A 7,452-nucleotide genomic window follows, 5' to 3' on the forward strand; every position below is an offset into this window, starting at 1 on the left:
TATATATAATCTGCAATATAGAGGGAGCAGCCAGTTTTTCCAGTGTAGCTGTTTACTCATTGAGGTCCTTATTGTATGTGTGAATGCGTGCGTGGAAGTACTTTGCGTGTATGTATTTGCGTTGTGAATGGACGTGTGTATGTGCTCCTCTCTGCCTTGGCACGCCTACCTTACTGCGTTGTTGTGGAGTTCAAGATCAACAGATAAAGAATTAAAAACCTGATTTAAAATTAATATCGGGTGAAAGAAAAAAATCGACATTAAAAAGTATTGCACCAATTTTGTTTTAAAACTAAAGAAAGTTGAGCTCTGCAGTGCAAAGGACTGTAGCCGCAGCTGGGACTAGCAAGCCCCGCCCACTCTAATATAAGAGGCGGGGCCTATCTAGCAAGCCCTCCTGGTGAGCCCCCTAGTGGGCAGGGAGGGAACAGCACTTTCAGAATAGGCTTTCAATGTTTTGGAGGTGCCACACTGCAACCTCTTGTTTACAAGACTTAGGAGGCAGAACGTGTGTTCATTCTTCATTTTAAAAAAAGAAGACAGAAAAATATTTTAAAAAATTCACAAAAAAAGATTAAAAACATAAAATGCATATAAAAAATTTAAAACTTAAAAAAAAAAAAAAAATTATTATTGAGGATGAAGACGATGCGTTGTAACTCTGGGAATTCGGATCAGTGTTTTTGGCCATGGCGTTGGTTATTTAAACTATTCCTCTTGTCTGCTAAATAACCAGCAGTGGTTCTCAGGAAATTAAGCCAGTTTCCCCCCCGTAGTTGAACTTAAAAAAACTACTTCCTGTAGGAAAGGAAAATCCAACATCTAGCACTGAAAACTATGTATAGGTCTTTTTTTTTCCTCTGCCAAATAACTGCTTTAAGCTGGAGAAGCTCACACTGCTTTTAATATGCTGTCTTTTGAGGGAGGGGGAGCGTCCTAGTGTAGGGACAAGATAACGGAGGGGCTCCCTCTCTCCCCCTTCACTCCTCCACTCCACTGTTGTAAAAAAAAAAAAATGTGGGGAGTGTTTATTGTAAGTGTGTCCGTGTGAAATATTGTCAGATTTCTAAACCAAGAGAAAAGGCAAATCTGTATCTATGCATACTGTGTACCCTCTCACATTCACAAGGCCTACTGAGAGGCGCCCTCCCCCGCCATGTGTCTCAAATGTTTTAAACGTTTCATTAAGGACAACAAATGCGAACTATAACCTCTTTTTGTTTTGTTGTTGCTTTTTAATCATTACCACAAATGGTGTTTTTGGAGGGAAAAAAAAGAAAAAACCTTTAAAATCCTGTTTAGGTTGAAGATATTTTAACAGTGCAAAAGTCGTCCACATTTCATTGCCTTGATCCTATTTGTGTCCGAAGATGCAACAAGTCAAGTGGCTTCTACCTGTTTACAAATAGAAAATGATTGTATTGTTGTACTGTTTATTATTTTTCCCCTCTTCCTTTGATTCGGGGGGAGGGTGGGGTATTCGTCTGAAGTTTCTGACGTCATGAATTTGCGTGTGAGAGAACAGCGTGAATGTAAATCCACCAGTGGTGTTTGTTGACTTAAAAACAACAACAACTTAGCGTGAATAATAAATAAACCTATACACCAGTGATTAAGTTACGATGCACAATTTTATCACGACGAAAACAAAAAGCTTCAGAGCGAGCGCACGAGAGATCAGCATTAGCGAAGCCATGGACCTTAATTCCTTGTTTTGTGTTAAGCCTGTTGTGTTTGCGTGCACACCCCCCCCCCCCCCCCGCACCAGTATAGGTTTTAATTTCAGAAGTTCTATAAGCGTTGGCTTTAGTTGTGTTTTTAAGTTTAGCCTTGAATATATAACTACTTTTAAAAGCGTATGTAGTGAAGCCGAACCTCGAGTATTAGCCAGACTTGACAGTGGCGTGTGCCAGTATTGAACGCTCTCTACCAAATACTTCAATCATACAAAAAGATTAGTTTACCTAATTCCACATCTGTTTCCTTAATTCTATATATAAGTACATATATATATATATATCTTATTTGTTGTCATGTTATCAAGTGGAACATCTGAACTGTGTTGTGTGTTTTTGACTTAATTTGACTAATTGATCTGAGGAGCCTTGGATTAATGCACTTGAACTGAGTTGGTCGGTTTGTGTTTTTAAAGCCTGAGGCGTTGGGTTGCATGCGTCGAGTGTGTACGTGTGTGTTTACGTTTGTGCGGTGCTTCGTTGGTCCCAGTGAAGGAACGAGAGCGTCTCCCCCGCTCCGCCCAGGTTTCCATCGCTTACTGGGCGGGGATGTCCGCTCAGAACTCGCCTGAGCCAGAATGTAGCTGGAACTGTAAACTTATTTTTTTAATAGTCGACCTGACTTCTCTGACTCCCTCGGTAGTCTTGCCCATGTCTCGACGACACCTGCCGCTCGTGGGGTTGTCATGGTGACCATCAGTTGGAGACGCGTCTTGAGATTGACTGAATCGTCGTTACTCGGGCGGGGGACGGGACTCGGCTACGGACTGGTTCTTCCGGACTTTTCCGGGGACGCGGGGTCTCACTTGCCTCGTTCTTTCCACTCAGCTCTCCTCGTGCATCCATTGAGCTCAACTTACAGGAGAGGAGATGCAAAATGTGCAAGCGACATATTCCCTTTCTGCTCACAGATAACTTTACACTTTTCTTCCTCCCAGTGTCTGGTAGTGCTTATTTTCATGCACTGGCACAAGCAGTTCTGTTTCTCCCCCCGAGTTGTCCTTTTCCTCAGCTTTTAGCAGGACATCAACCACTCTGGTCAGCACTGCTGTGCTGTTAGAGAAGGGACGAGCTACGTCTGTAAAACAAAAAAAAACGCCTCAATAACGTTGTTACCGTATTTGTTTCGCGGAGTCATTTCGCCATCTTTCTGTCTCGTCCAGTCTACTGTCGAAGTGTGTGTGTGTGTGTGTGTGTGAAGACAGAAACCGTGTATGAATTTATGCCAAATCCAGGAGGGAGGGTTGATACGGAAGGAAAGGGATAGATTTTTTTTGTTTGTTTGTTTTTTATTTTAGCTGTGTGCATATGTATTTAAAAAGCTGGATGATATAAAATGCTTGAAGAATTTTTTTTTTTTTTTGCAAAAGGATGTTGAGAAAAAACCACCACGAGCAATGTACAATCCCCAGAGCTGCCAAGCAGCTGCACCACAGGGCCAGATGAGGGGAGGAGAGAGAGATGGAAGGAAATTTGCTGATGATACTCTACTACTTTTTAATATTTAAGAAAAAATAATAATAATGTGACTTGTTGTGTTTCTATTAACTATCCTGTGAGTAAATGCTATTTCATAACACATCCAACGGCTCCTACAGTCGATCAAAAGTGCTAAGGCTATTATTATTTTTAGACGGGAATTAAAAAAAACTGTGAGAATCTGCTGTCTTTGTTGTTTTACATTTAGTATGACCACACGTACAAACCCTGAAAAGCTTTAGTCTAACCAGCACAAAGATGTGGGTGGGGTGGGGAGGGTGGGGTATCTCTGTGGGTGGGTGTTGCTCAGAGAGACTATGCAGTGGAGCGTTGAACCCAGGCTTCCATGTCCACCTTGGGTTTTGTTTGTTTCTTCAGTTATTTTAAAAATATCCCAAAAACTTTAAAAACACAGCTGAGATTCCCAGTAATGTTTCTCAAACATGTGCCATCTTTGAATTGTACTTCTACTATGAATAATAATAAAAACTTTTTAAAAAAAAATAGACCTGATAAACCTTTAGTACCTGAGCAGGGCCAGTCGGGCCAGTTGTAGCAGGAGCGGACAGGTTCAGATTAGCAAAAGTCCATTTATTTTCACAGCTTGTCTCCTTGTCACGCCGAGGGGAGCGAGGCCGGTTCGAAACTGCTAATTTTACACGACTCCGATGTTTTTTATAGAGATTCTATCAATCCGCAGCGTGTAGTTGGATCACCTGTAAACCTATTATGCACATTGCTTTGGGGGAGACTGTTGAAACTATATAAAATATTTATGAGAATACAAACATTCGGTGTCTATAATCATCGAGGGGGAGTCTTCCTCTCTTGACGAAACAGGAAGTACCCTTTTATTTTTCAAACGTCTTCCTCGACTCATCAAAGGATTTTCCCTTAAACTTCGGTGGAACCTGCACTTTTTGAAGGACAATCTTTATTTGTATGGGTATATTAAAAAAAATATTTAAAAAAACGAAGTCGCCTGATATTACATGGTCTAAAAACCAACTCCAATGTGCTCTAATAATGAATGTCTCCTCTGATGCTGTTTGTTTGGTTTCATTTAATCTTTTTATTCTCCTTTTGTCGCTTGTTTTTTTTTTTCTTTCTTTGCTCTTATGAGAATCTGTACTAAGGTGTAGAGTAGTGGTAGGTCTTCTGTTGGCTGTACTTGTATACTGATTACTGTTTGTAACCTTCTGGCTCCTGCAGCCAGCATACAAAGCTGTATAACTTGGGTACAACCCTCAATAAAAGACTAATGACACAACGTCCACCTCCACAGAGCGTCTTTTCTTTACAGAGAAACTGGTAAACATCTGGAACAAACAAAGCACTTCAAAAAAATCTATGGTTTTGATGCCACTTTAAATTACAGATAATTTTGCTGTTTTTGTAGTTTGTGCAAGTGTGAGTAGTTTAAAATATGTTAGATTCTACGGCAAGCTTATAAAGAGCTAATGTATTTCCTGTTTGAAGGAATAGATTAACAACTGACCGGTTCTACAAGCTGATCCGTCCGAGTCGGGTCAGGACTAAAGCAGACCGTCTGCAATTCATGCAGATGCTACGAGTAAAACCAGATGTTTACATATGTTGTAGACAAGTTTTATTTTAGATGTTGGGTCCAATCGGTTATTTTTTTCTGTTGATAAATGCTCAAATAATTATTACTTTTGTCACAGTCACATCTTTTAACGTACCATTTGGCATTCGTTTAGCACAGGGGTCTGCAACCTGCGGCTCTGGAGCCACGTGTGGCTCTTTGGTCCCTCCACAGCGGCTCGTTCAAGCTTTGACCAAAACTAACATAAAACTGAATTTATAGGACGTTATACCCACAATAAAAAATGACTAGCTTTACCAGTTATCCTGTCCTTTTTGGGTATCCTGATGCATGCTCAATAATCCAGGTAGAAAAATCCAAAAAAGTTCAATCTGGTCCTATGGACATTCAAAAAAAAACCCAAAAAACAATGTACTAGTGTAATGTAATAGTGTAAACAATGCTTTTTTTTTTTTTTTTTTTTTTTTTGCTTTGTTTTGTGTTTTGTTTTTTTTTAATGTCCAGAGGACCAGATTGAACTTTTTTGGAAATATTTGGGTACTAGTACTAATGCAGAGTAAATTATACTACCTTAAACTTTATGCTTTCATTCTTCAAAGTATACTCAATTTCTTCACAATTAAAAAAAATCACATCCGCCTGCGAAGTTCAATGTTTTTTTTTTACAAGAATGGAATTTTTTGTGAGACTTTTGACCTGAACATGAGCACCAGTGACCCCCTGCAACCCGAAAAGGAAGAAGTGAGTAAAGATGATGGATGGATAGAATCCAGTCTTTTGTCTCAAAATGTAAAAATATGAATAAATGTTAACATGTTTTTAATTTTATAATTTCACGCCTACTGGCCAGAAAATCCCCTCTTAACAAATTTAAAAGTGGCCCATGGACCACCAGTTGATCACGGCAATTGTAGGTTTTGTGGCTCTGGACACGTTTAGTGAACGAAGAAGCAGAAATGACTCTTGATCGTAAAGATTGCAGATTCCCTGGTTTAGCGTATAGCTTAGATCCTTCTTGTCTGTTTCTTTTTAAACTATATTTTTGCTATTGTTGGGTGTAACTGGGACCTTGAGTACACAATTTAGTTCCACCTCATGTATCACGTGATGCAAATGCCAATAAAGATCCTTGACAAGTTTACACCAAATTACTGTCCCTTTAAACTTTGTAAAGCCCAGACTGATGTCGACCTTGGAAGCACACCTCGGACTCCTGTGGTTGAAGGAACTCAAACTTTTAACTGTTTGACCGTAGTGATCGTTACATTTGGAGGGAAAAGGGAGAAGCTTGCAGGCCTGACACCAACCCAGCTGTGAAGCATGGAGGTGGCAGCATCATGTGGGGGTGTTTTGCTGCAGGGTGGACTGCTGCATTTCACAAACTCAATGGCATCATGATAGAACAGTAGAAATATTGAAGCAACATCTCAAGACATCTGCCAAGAAGTTAAAAGATTGGACATTAAAAATGCACAGACCCTGAACTTACTGCCACATCAGTCACGTGGTTTAAGGACAACCAAGTCAAATTAGTAGGCGGAGCTAAAAAAAGGTGTGAGGCTCAAACTGGACTTTTCTGTCAGGAGGAATGGAATAAAATTAGTCAACTATTGAGAAGCTTTAACAAAACACTTGGTCCAAGTCATACAATTAAATAAAATAATTTGTGAATTTATGACTGAAGTCTATTCAAACATTTAGTTAATAGAAGCAATCTTAGAAATCCTGACGTAAAGATGTTTTAATAATATAAAGGTGGTTTTAAGGCTAAATGTTTAGTGAACGGACACATCTAATGAAGGTGGAAGCTGTAAAAGCAGAAGTGGGACCAAGTCCTCAGTTCCTGTTGGTGGGATGGGCAGCACGATGGATTAGTGGTTACTTCACAGTAACCCCCCGTTTGGACCTAGGATCTTTGTGGTGTTTGCATCCTTTCTCCAGGTACTCTGGTTTCCTTCCAGTCGAAAACATGCATGTTAGGCTGCCTTCAGGTCCGGCCCAGACCTCCTGGCAAAAGGAATCTAATCTCACCTTGCATGAGATCTGTGAACTCCGTGGGATTTGCCTCGTTAAATAAAAGGTTAAAAAAGTGTGGCCAAAAACTTTTGTCCACGTAGTGAAGCTGCTGCTTGTTGCATTTATGACAATATTTACTTTGCTCATGTCCTCACTCGTAACTTCCTGTGAGCCCCGGTCCAGTCAATTGGTCAAAGAGCTATCTTCAACAGGTAAGATATTAATTTTCCAGCTTTATACTTAAAAACAACTGAATCATTACTTTAAACTCCCTTTCAGAGTGGGTGTGGTGAACAACACTGTCAGTGTCTTCCTGAATCACACATTTAAAATCTTAATTAATGGGTCGAATGAGAATGTTTTAGAAAATTATGCAGCTTTTCTGTGTAAAACACGTTTTACCCACATTTAAACATTTGGCTTCCTAACAGTAGCTTGAAGCCTTGCATCATCTCAGACCTGCCAGCTACATAGTACAGTATTGGTACTTGCGGTACTAATCTTTAGTTGAACGTAGCTTCTACCTATAAACATAAACTGAGACCCATATTGGTTATCAAGACTCAGCTCCACAAACTGGTCATAAAAATTAAAAAAAAAGCTGAACATCACTAGCAGAACCATACAACCCGTTTTTATTGATCGATTTCAGAA

This window comes from Nematolebias whitei, chromosome 15 (genome assembly GCF_014905685.2).
Source record: "Nematolebias whitei isolate Nwh7 chromosome 15, NemWhi1, whole genome shotgun sequence".
NCBI classification, from domain to species: Eukaryota; Metazoa; Chordata; class Actinopteri; order Cyprinodontiformes; family Rivulidae; genus Nematolebias; species Nematolebias whitei.